Below are 11,130 nucleotides of genomic sequence, written 5' to 3'. Positions count from 1 at the left end.
TGACATAAAAGACAATGCCCTGAAATTCTTTGGACTCAAGCATACGTTTTGTAGCAAATATTTATCCCAATATTCCTCATTTCACTTTCATACCAAACTTAGATAGATATTTTAAATCATTCATATGGAAAATTTCCTAGTAATGTAGTAGTACTATTCATTAATGACAAGGAAAGTTTAATTAATTAATTAATTAGTGTTTATAATTAATTAATTTAACACTTAAGAAGAGCTAATTCTCTTGACGATTCAGCATGGTCTTTTCCCCAATTAGGCCTTCCAAGTGTAAATTCTAAGTTAATCATAGAGTCTGAACAAGACAATTGGGCAGAATCTAACCTCTTCACCTGTTTAAATAGTATACACAAATGTTAATGACATAAAATAGTCAATAATTTTAAAAAGACCATGCTAGATCCTGTTTCTGGCCCTATATATATGTCCCAAAAGGCCAAAACTGACCATGGTATCATTTTCCTTCAATTGAGAATACGTCAAACTAATTTCGGATTTTTCTTCAGTATTGTTTGTATTTTGTCTCTATTGATGGTTGCCAAGATGTCCTGAATTAATTAATAAAGTGAGAGAAGAAATTAAATAAAGAAGATAGATAAATTTTAAAGCAACTAAAAAAATGGTTTAGTCCATTCTAGTTTTCTAGTATTCATTATTGTAAACAAAACTCCAATTTCAAAATCCAAAGTCCTAAATACTAATTCCAATTCCAAATATATAGAGTTCAAAACGGCATCGCCAGCAGTTTGTGATTTGGCTATTGAAGGAATAGATGTCATGCAATATTTTAACGGTCAACATCCAAATGTTTCAATTTACTCCTCATTATTAGCTGGAAAGGAGACAAAATTGTTGGCAATAAGCAAATCTTGAACCTTTTTTTTTTTTGAAGGAAGCAAATCTTGAACCTAAAGAGTGATGTATAAAACATGAAATAATTTTTTGATCAATCATAGTGTACCTTAAAGGATGGTCCTTCTTGAAAAAATAATTCTTAGTGAAAGAAATAGTGGGTAGATTTACTCTTCCACAACTAAGGAAGGACAAACCACAATTAATATGTCGACTTTGTAAGATCCCCTTAAGAGGATGTGCTAAATTTTCCCTCAAAAAAAAAAAAAAAAGGATGTGCTAATTTTGAAAGAAAAAAAAATCCTACATTGAAAAAGTTTATAAATAATTAAATGTCATTTATCACTTAATAAGTCAGAACTTTGTAAGATCCCATAAAAAAATGAATTTTGTAAGACATATTTAGTTCTATCAAACTATTTACGAATTATATTATCGGCGCATCAAATTCAATAGTGTTTTCTCAAAATAATTGTCAGTTTAAAATATCAATACAAATTTTTTTTTGAACGGCCAATATTTATTTATTTTTTCATTAATATACCCTTATTAGTTGAATTCAACCTTATTTAACTATTTCTCTAACTACAATTTACATAAATGTTTTAGTAAATACACTGATTTTACTATTAAAATCAAATCAACCAACAAAGTGAATACATTTACAAGTTTATTCGATCAAAGAGGTCTCAACAATGTAGAAGCTTATTCAAGTACTATTGTTGATGAACATGTTTCAAAGGTACATGTTAACGTTGAGCAACGATTAAGGTCAATGAAAGCTGATAAGGTGAAGACTTTGCCTGGACAACCAAAAGGGGTGAATTTTGATCAATATGCTGGCTATATGTAACTGTGGATGCCAAAGCAAGGAGAAAACTTTTCTACTACTTTGTTGAATCGCCTTCAAATTCTTCCACAAAGCCTCATGTTCTATGGCTAAATGGAGGTAATCAATATCTATCTATACTCAATTTATTTTTATATGCTAGGGTATGTCTTAATTATCAAATAAACAAATAGTACATGCACGGGAGAAATTCAAGTTAATATTGAAAAGTAACTATGTATTGCAATTTGCATGAATGTAGATATATAATGTATATATCAATGCTTATATGTGGACACCCCTACTTTACATACCCTAATATTATTGTCATAAATCATTAATTTTAGGGAAATTCCCTCTTCCTATAATATTAATATTAAAGCAATAATTTGATCCAAAAAATAAAATAAAACAATAAATGTTGTTTTAAAAAAATTAAAACAATAAATGAAAATAAATCACAAGGTTTGAGTCATTACTTACTTTACTTCTGTTCTTATATGAATCATGAATGAGTTTTAAGCAAAATTCTAGGGCTGCTTGAGTTACATTCATTGAGATTTTTCTCCTTTCATCTTGGTAAGTATTAGCATGTGCATTCTCATCTTCAAAATTCCTCAATTTCCATTGAAAATATTGGGCTTTTACATAGTACCTATTGAAAAATTCTCAACTAGTTCAACGATATACAAAGTAACCTTTTTTTTAAGTAATTGCTCTATGTTCTCATAATTATGATGATTCAAAATTGATGATGAGTTATTGTTTCTATTATTTGGCAGTGGCAAATGTTATCTGCCTAGAGTCTTCAGTAGGAGTTGGATTTTCTTATTCAAAAAATCCGTTAAATCAAACTAATATTGGTGACAAAAGCACAGCCAGAGATTCTTACATTTTTCTTCTGAAATGGCTTAAGAGATTTCCACAGTATAAGACTGGAGATTTCTTCATAACTGGTGAAAGTTATGCTGGCCATTATAGCTCATCTTATTCTATCAAAAAATAAGAAAAGGAAAAATCACAATGTGATCATTTTGAAAGGGATTGCAGTAAGAATATTTAGTTTTTGCTGGCCATTAAATGATATGATGTATGTGGTTTATAATAAAGATCAAATATATCATTAATTGAATGAATCTAAAATGTAAGTTTTTGCTTATAATAGTGGCCAAAGGGTGTATAAATTTAATTTAATCTATTATATTTAAATTTTGAGTCCTACTCCGGCCTAAAAAAAATGTCAGACAGTTGATTTATCTTGTTAAAAATTTGAACCAAATTCATATGTTAAGTTTCACAATAGAAACCATTATAATTGATTCTTTTCTCTCTATATTAAACATAATAATATAGAGAGAAATCAACTTATTATTTACATCTCTCACTTTTCTTGTGTGGGGTTTAAAGAGGACTCTGTTTGGTCTGACTTATTATTCACTTTTTTTTTTGTTACAATTGACTTCTCTTCTCTTTAAAAGAAAATCTTAGGTCAAAGAATCCTTTTTAAAAGTTCTTAATTAAAGAATTTTGATATAAGAAACTAGATATAAGGAACTTTTCTAAATCAAGTAGGGTGATTTTTTTTTTTTTTTTAAAACTCAAGTAGAGTAATTTTAAAAGTGAATTGTCTTTTAAAATAAAGAACAAAGGTAGTATTCTTGAACTCAGACACTAGCATTTTATTTTCAATATTTTTTAAATTTTACGATTCTATTATTTTATGAGGAAAAAAACTGATAAACGAAAATTATTATCAAACTTTGACTTTATTTTTAAGGAAAATGCTAACAAAAGCTCAGGGCACACTAGTTAAGGAAGCAAAAAAAAAAAAAATTATGTTAAAAATGACACTAAGTTTTTGAGGAATTGACTACACAACTTCAAATGGAATGCTATTATATTTGATTCTTTAACAAGAGATTTAGAAGAAATGTCCCGAAATACTTGTTAGCATACCCTATTTTTAAAACATCTATGTTTAACTTTAATTTTTAAGTAACTTAAAAGAGGAAAATAAGTATGATCGGATGAAGCTTAAAAGGTCTCCGTGAGCATAGTGAAATTCCGGTAACTAGATCAAAAGAATGAACCCTAAAAGTGATAGTAGCTTTTGTTTTCGGCTGAAAACTTTATACTAAATTAACTTGCTTTTAGGGTAAACATTTCTATACATAGATCAATTTACTGCAAACTCAATTTTAATAAAATCAATTCACATAAACTAGCTTTACATTAATCACATTTCATAAAATTCATCCAAATACACATTTCACAGTGCTGGGATGGGGTCTTGAACTACCATTTGAATATCATCATCAAAATTGTTTGATGTCATGCTTGCTTTGATTAATTTTGATTTGATAGGAAATTGGAACAATAGTGTAAGTGTGTGTATGTTTCGAAAATTATAGGGTATTTATAGTGATACTAAGTGATGTAACTTGTGATGTCACTTTCTGACTCACCATGTGTGTCTTGGCATTTTACTCCTTAATTGTATGCTGACACTTCATTACTCCTTTAATTAAACTAGGTGTATGTTGGCGGGACTTTAACTCCCCTATTACCACCAAAAATATTTTGGGAATTACTTTTCCCACCCTATGTCTTTCCTCGCGCGCCCAATTTTTTTCCAATTTTACCCCTGGTCCGGATTTCATATTCCGGAATGAATTGTTTGTATTTTTCAGATGATTCTGGATTATAAAATCCGGAATAGTATTTTAGCAGAACTTTTGCAATTTTAAGCTCTACAATTCGTAAAATAAAATGCGAATAAAATAAAAAACAGAAATAAAAAGACAGAAACATATAAACAACTCATTTTATTAATATATGAACAATACATTACAATAATTTTCAAGCTTTTTAAGCTTATTACATAAGATCCTAAATCTATTTCTAATCTCCTAAGAGCCTAATTCTAATCTCCTAAGAGTCTAACCACTGCTATGTGATAGGACATAGCAGTAGCTTGGCTATTGGAGGAAAACCGGAGGAGGAGGGAAGAGGAGGGTGGGAAGAAGAAACAAATGCCCCTGAGGGAGGTGGGGGGTGCTCAGACTTACGCCTAGGCAGGCGAAGCTAATAACCACACTGACCCACATGACTCTCAGATGAACCACTTTTCGATGCAGCGCGGTTCCATCCTCATTGACCGTTCATACAAACCCTGAAAGTTTTCAACGAGGCCCTTATCTATGAAAGGCCAACGATGGAAAACCATGGTTGTAGAAGGAAGAAGAGGAGGAGAGGGATGGTGTGAGAAATGGTGGGGTTTGGAAGGGTATTTATAGGGAGGGGTGGGTGAAAAATGGTTGGGAAGCCATAAATGCAGTCAAAAACGTGGTAAAACACGTTTTTTTGACTTGACCACTGTCAAAAACGTGTGGTGCAGACCACCGGCCATGGCACTGAGGAGTTTCGGAATATAAACTCCGGAATTAACCTGTATTTTCCGGAATATATTTTCCCGGATTAATGCGTTTATGGTGAACGAGGGAAAAGTTGGCACTTCTTTATAGGGCTAAGGACATTCCGGATTGTATAATCCGGAATGATTTCGCACTTTTGCCAAAGAGCCATCAATGTGGGTTTGGACGGTTACAACCACTAACACGTTTTCATTGACTGTATTAATGACCTAGGACTTTTTTTAGGCTATAAATAAGCTTCCATCTTCAACAAATACCTTCATTCTTCACTCCACCTCTTTTCTTCCATTCTCTTCAAATTTTTTAAGTTTTGTAGGAGTGTTTGTGGTGTCATGGTCATTGTTGACCGTTCCTATGAACCCTGCAATTGCATTGCAGCTTGTGTGGGGTTCATATAACGGTCAACAGAGACCCTTGACATCAAAGAAAGACACAAAAAATTCATATCGTTTTTGTTCGGATTTAATTTTCCGGAAATCTCTTCATCTCTTTTCTTCAATTTTCTTCAAATGTTTTTAGTTTTTTAGGGGTGTCGGTGGTGTCATGGTCATTGTTGACCGTTCATATGAACCCTGCAATTGCATTGCAGCTTGTGTGGGGTTCATATAACGGTCAACAGAGACCCTTGACATCGAAGAAAGACACAAAAAAGCGCACAACATCTGGTCCGGATTTTATGTTCCGGAAGTAACTAACAATCTGGTTCGGAAAACATAATCCGGACCAGGGGTATTTTTGGAATTTTTACAGGGCGCGCGAGAAGGCAGTAGGGTGGGAAAAGTAAACCCTAAATATTTTTTACTTTGGGCCGTTAGCTTATGTGGATTGAAACAATAGAAATAGAAGGAGACCAATAGAAATAGAAACTTATGTGGGGAAGTTTTACCCTACACATTACTTTTTCCACCCTATGGCCTTCTCGCGCCCCCTATGCAAATTACCAACATGCCCTCCAGATTATATACTCTGGAATATCTATAAATTTTTTGAAATATAGAATCCGGACAAATGCGAAGTATAAAAGGAACTTCGCCCCCCATTTTTACAGTTTCACTTTCCCCATTCACTCTCTCTCTCTCTACATTATCCCAAATTCCAAACACCGCAAATCTTGTCCAAATTCAGAGTTTTCTTGCTCAAAAACACCGCATTTCAACCCTTGTCAAACATCATGGAAGGTAAGTTTGATTTTTGTACACATGCAAGTTCAATTATTTCGTTTTTTTTTAATTCTGTTTGAATGCAATCTGGACTTCGTTTTCCGGAATAGGTTGTTGGTCATCCAAATTTCAGAATCCGGACAAACTCAGAATGTTGTTTTGCTTCTGTTTTGTGATGTTTGATTGTGATGTTTGATTGCGATGTTTGATTACCCTAATTTGAATGTTACAGAAGGTTCAACGTCTAATACTCAGCGCGTAAGGGAGGTAGGGCATGCTTCCCGTAGGAGAGCACGTAGCCAACAGATGGAGGCTGAAGGTGTTGTTCTTCCGAGGTGTCGGGGTGCTAGAGGACGTCGTGCTGATGTCGAGCCTGATTTCGAGGATTAGTCGGAGCAGCAAGAATATATGCCCATGGAGGAGGAGCAGACTGATGTGGATTTGCAGCATACGGAGGAGCAAGAGCTTGAGGAGGAGCTGCAGGGTATGGATGAGGACATGGAAGATGCCGAGCCACAGCAAAGGCGAAAGAAGAAAGAGAAGGTGGTGGACCCTGAGCCACTAGATGACTATCCCGTGGCCCACACCAGACTGACCTGCTGTGGAGGTACCATGTGCACGTGGCCAGGAAGACGGCTGATGGTGTGGTATGTACTGTTAAACTCACTTTATATCTGAAGCTCACTTTATATCTGAAATTTCTTGGTTATATACTATTTATATCTGACTGGTTTATTTATTGTTAAATATGTTTGTGAAGCCGTGAGTTTAAACTCACTTTATTAATTTTAAATATTTGCAGTGGCGTGGAAAATTAAAATGCATCAACAACGGAAAGAAGATAGAGGTGATGCATGATGATAACACCAGACCTATCATGGCTGCACGGTGGTGGGAGAGCAGATTGTGTCGCACAGGACTTGGTTGGCTCCAGGATACGAGCTACACGATTATTGATCATGGGCTGATTTGTGCGTTCGTGGAGAGGAGGCACGAGGAGACTTCCAGCTTCCACCTTCCGTTTGGGGAGATGACAGTCACACTTGATGATGTGGCCTCTTTGCTGCATATCCCCATTGACGGTATGCTCCTGTCCCACGGGTCCATAACACGGGACGAGGCGGTGGAATGGATGGTGGAGTACTTGGGGTCTAATTTGGGTGATGCACTCAAAGAGGTCGAGAAGACCAAAGGTGCACATTGCAGATTTAACTACTTGGAGAGGATATTCAAGGGGCGTTTGAAGGAGCAGAGGGATTTGGTGGATGAGTATGGTGTGACTGAGGAGGTGGAGAGGTTGCGGGACCAGGTTGTCCGCATATATTTGCTATACTTGGTGGGGATCACGATCTTCAGTGACAAAAGCCAGTGGAATGTCCATGTTGTCTACCTGAAGTACTTTAGAGACCTTGATATTTGTGCTAGTTTTTCATGGGGAGCTGCGGCACTAACTCAGTTGTATAAGGTGCTCAACAATGCTGCACGTTAGAACACCAGTCAGGTGGCATGATACCTGAGTTTGTTGCAGGTATAAATTAAGAACTATGTTTTATTTTTTTTAATTTAAGTGTATATGGTTTGTATATTTATATGTGGTTGTCTTTGATGCAGACTTGGGTGTTTCATCACTTCATAGGTATGGGAAGCAAGAATGTCTGGGACAGATATGTGGAGAATCAGTATCCACGCGCGATGCTTTTTGTGCCATTGCATGGTGTAGGCACAGTGGACCACTACAAGAACTATCTAGATGCGCTGGATTTAACGAGGGTTGTCATGGCCCCATATGCTGCACACCGTCAGGCACGTCTGTTTGAGCGGGTCAGCCTTTACTCTGGATGGCTGAGATGCGGAGACCGCATGGTCAGATATCTGCTGGAGATGGTGCTTTGCCAGTTTGGGTGGGTTCAGACCACACCGAGACATCCAGTTCAGAGTGCACCTGTTGATGTTAACTTGGCGGAGATCACAAACCGCTTTCAGCGTGCACTTGATTATACGCTGACACCTCAGGAGTTGGGAGAGATTGCAGTTCATGGTGTGGAGGTAGAAGATGGATACATCCAGTGGTTTTACCAGGTGTCTCATCCACGCATGATTCTTCCAGACATGCCGGTACCGGTGCCACAGCCACCAGAACGTGAGGTCCTTGACGCCCGAGCTGCTCAAGATGATGGAGACCTTGTGTACTTACAGCTTAGCGGAAGGATGACCCACATCAGAGACCACATCTATGCTATGATGAGAAGCGGTATGGTGCCAAAAGGAACTGAGAAATGGCAGCATTTGGAGGATGCATTGAGAGAGGTGCATGATGCAAAAGTTTACCGTCGTCGGAGAGCTACTGAGGGCGGCAGGAGTGGTGGCAGGGGTGGTGGCAGAGGTGGCGGTGGTACGGGTGTAGTTATTAGGGGCTGATAGTATTGTTATGTATGTTTATGTTTGTTACATTTTGAATTGTGTAACACTTGGATAATTTTTAATGTTATGTAATCTTGGATAATTTTTAATGTTATTTGATTAATGTTTTGTTCGAAAATTATGCTGTGTTGATGATTTTAATGTTATGAGTTCGATTTACTGTTAGAACATGTCATCGGCATGATATGTCTGTTTGGAAGCAAGCAAAATGCGCCAAAATAGAGGCTCAGCCAAAACAGATGGCTTCTACCTCTGTACTGATGCATTCCTGATTATATAATCCAGACATGTTTAGCGCATTCCAGATTATATAATCCAGAACTGTCGTTCACCACCCCCTTTTGTTGACTTTCAACGAGGTGATTTACATGTTTCGGATTATATAATCCGGAATAATCTATCTCTTTCGGAATATATAATCCGGAACAATATTTTCATAACTGGCATCATCCATCAGGGTGGATGAAGTGCCAAAATAGTCGTATAAATCCGGATTAAATTATGCGGAATCAGTTCGGATTACATAATCCGGATTAGGGGTATTTTGGGAAAAAATAGGGCGCGCGAGGAAAGGCATAGGGTGGAAAAAGTAATACTCCTACATTTATACCTTGACCCCAACATTTAACTCAAACTACCTAATTTACCCTTTGTATAAAATAAAACACGGTCACTTTTCACTTGTTCACCCCACTTTTTTGGAAAATGCTCTACACCCTTCTTTGACTTACGATTTTGTTTTTCTTTTAGGGGAATCCACTCTTGCAGTCGGATTGTTACCGGAATCATTGTCTCCTGGAATCGACTCTTTCAACCAGTTTGTTATTGTAATCGTTGTGAATTGTAGGTTTATGATGATTGTATCTGTTCTCTAAATCGTTTTCTAGTATTTGTTTCACGGGATCGCTTACCACCGTGATTGAAACTGTTGCCAATTCAAGTTATTATTATGGTTTTTTAATAAAAGAAAGGCAGCAATGGAAGCTTTTGCCGATTCCAGTTGTTATTGTTTTCTAATTTGCTGTTGTTTTTTAATAATTCTTTTTTTATTAATTCTTTGTCCTTTAATCAAGTTAATTTGTTATTGTTTTTTAATCAAGTCAGAACCCCATTGTTTTTCTGATTCAGGCTGTAGGGAAAGGATTTCTTGTGGTTTCCGGTGTAGATTTGGTAATGTAAACATGGTCGTTTAAAATAGTTGCTTGATTTCCGAAGAAGAAAGATACAAGTCAGAAATGTTTAAAGTGGTTGTGGGGTGAACTCATTCTAAATTGAAAATAAGTGAGGGATGACAAATTAACGTGTAAAAGGTTAAATAATAAATATATATATCTTCTTATATATATAAAAGTGGTGATTATTTTAGCCCTAATTTTAACCTAAAACCTAAGCTAACTTTTACTGTATTACCTCTGACCTATTTTGAGACCCCATTCAATCTTTTTATATATAAAAGTTAACCTGATACAATCTTATATATAAAAGTTAACCAGGGTGATTAGTTTAGTCCTAATTTTAACCTAAAACCTAAGCTAACTTTTACTTTATTACCCCTGACCTATTTTGAGACCCCATACATCTTATATATAAAAGTTAACCCGGGTGATTATTTTAGCCCTAATTTTAACCTAAAACCTAAGCTAACTTTTACTGTATTACCCCTGACCTATTTTGAGACCCCATACATCTTCTTTATATATAAAAGTTAACCCGGGTGATTATTTTATCCCTAATTTTAACCTAAAACCTAAGCTAACTTTTACTGTATTACCCCTGACCTATTTTGAGACCCCATACATCTTCTTATATATAAAAGTTAACCCGGGTGATTATTTTAGCCCTAATTTTAACCTAAAACCTAAGCTAACTTTTACTGTATTACCCCTGACCTATTTTGAGACCCCATATATCTTCTGTATATATAAAAGTTAACCTGGGTGATTCTTTTATCCCTAATTTTAGCCTAAAACCAAATCTAAATTTTACTGTATTACCCGTGACCTATTTTGAGACCCCATACATCTTCTTATATATAAAATATAACCCGGGTGATTATTTTAGCCCTAATTTTAACCTGAAACCTAAGCTAACTTTTACTGTATTACCCCTACTTTTACTGTATTACCCCTGACCTATTTTGAGACCCCATACAATCTTCTTATATATAAAACTTAACCGGGGTGATTATTTTAGCCCTAATTTTAACCTAAAACCTATGTAACTTTTACTGTATTCCCTGACCTATTTTGAAACCCCATACAATCTTCTTATATATAAAAGTTAACCCGATACAATCTTCTTATAGATAAAAGTTAACCCGGGTGATTAGTTTAGTCCTAATTTTAACCTAAAACCTAAGCTAACTTTTAATGTATTACCCCTGACCTATTTTGAGACCCCATACATCATCTTATATATA

Source organism: Medicago sativa, chromosome 4, assembly GCF_051527215.1.
Source record: "Medicago sativa cultivar Bolivia chromosome 4, Bolivia_mono, whole genome shotgun sequence".
NCBI classification, from domain to species: domain Eukaryota; kingdom Viridiplantae; phylum Streptophyta; class Magnoliopsida; order Fabales; family Fabaceae; genus Medicago; species Medicago sativa.
This window is presented reverse-complemented; position numbering follows the sequence as displayed.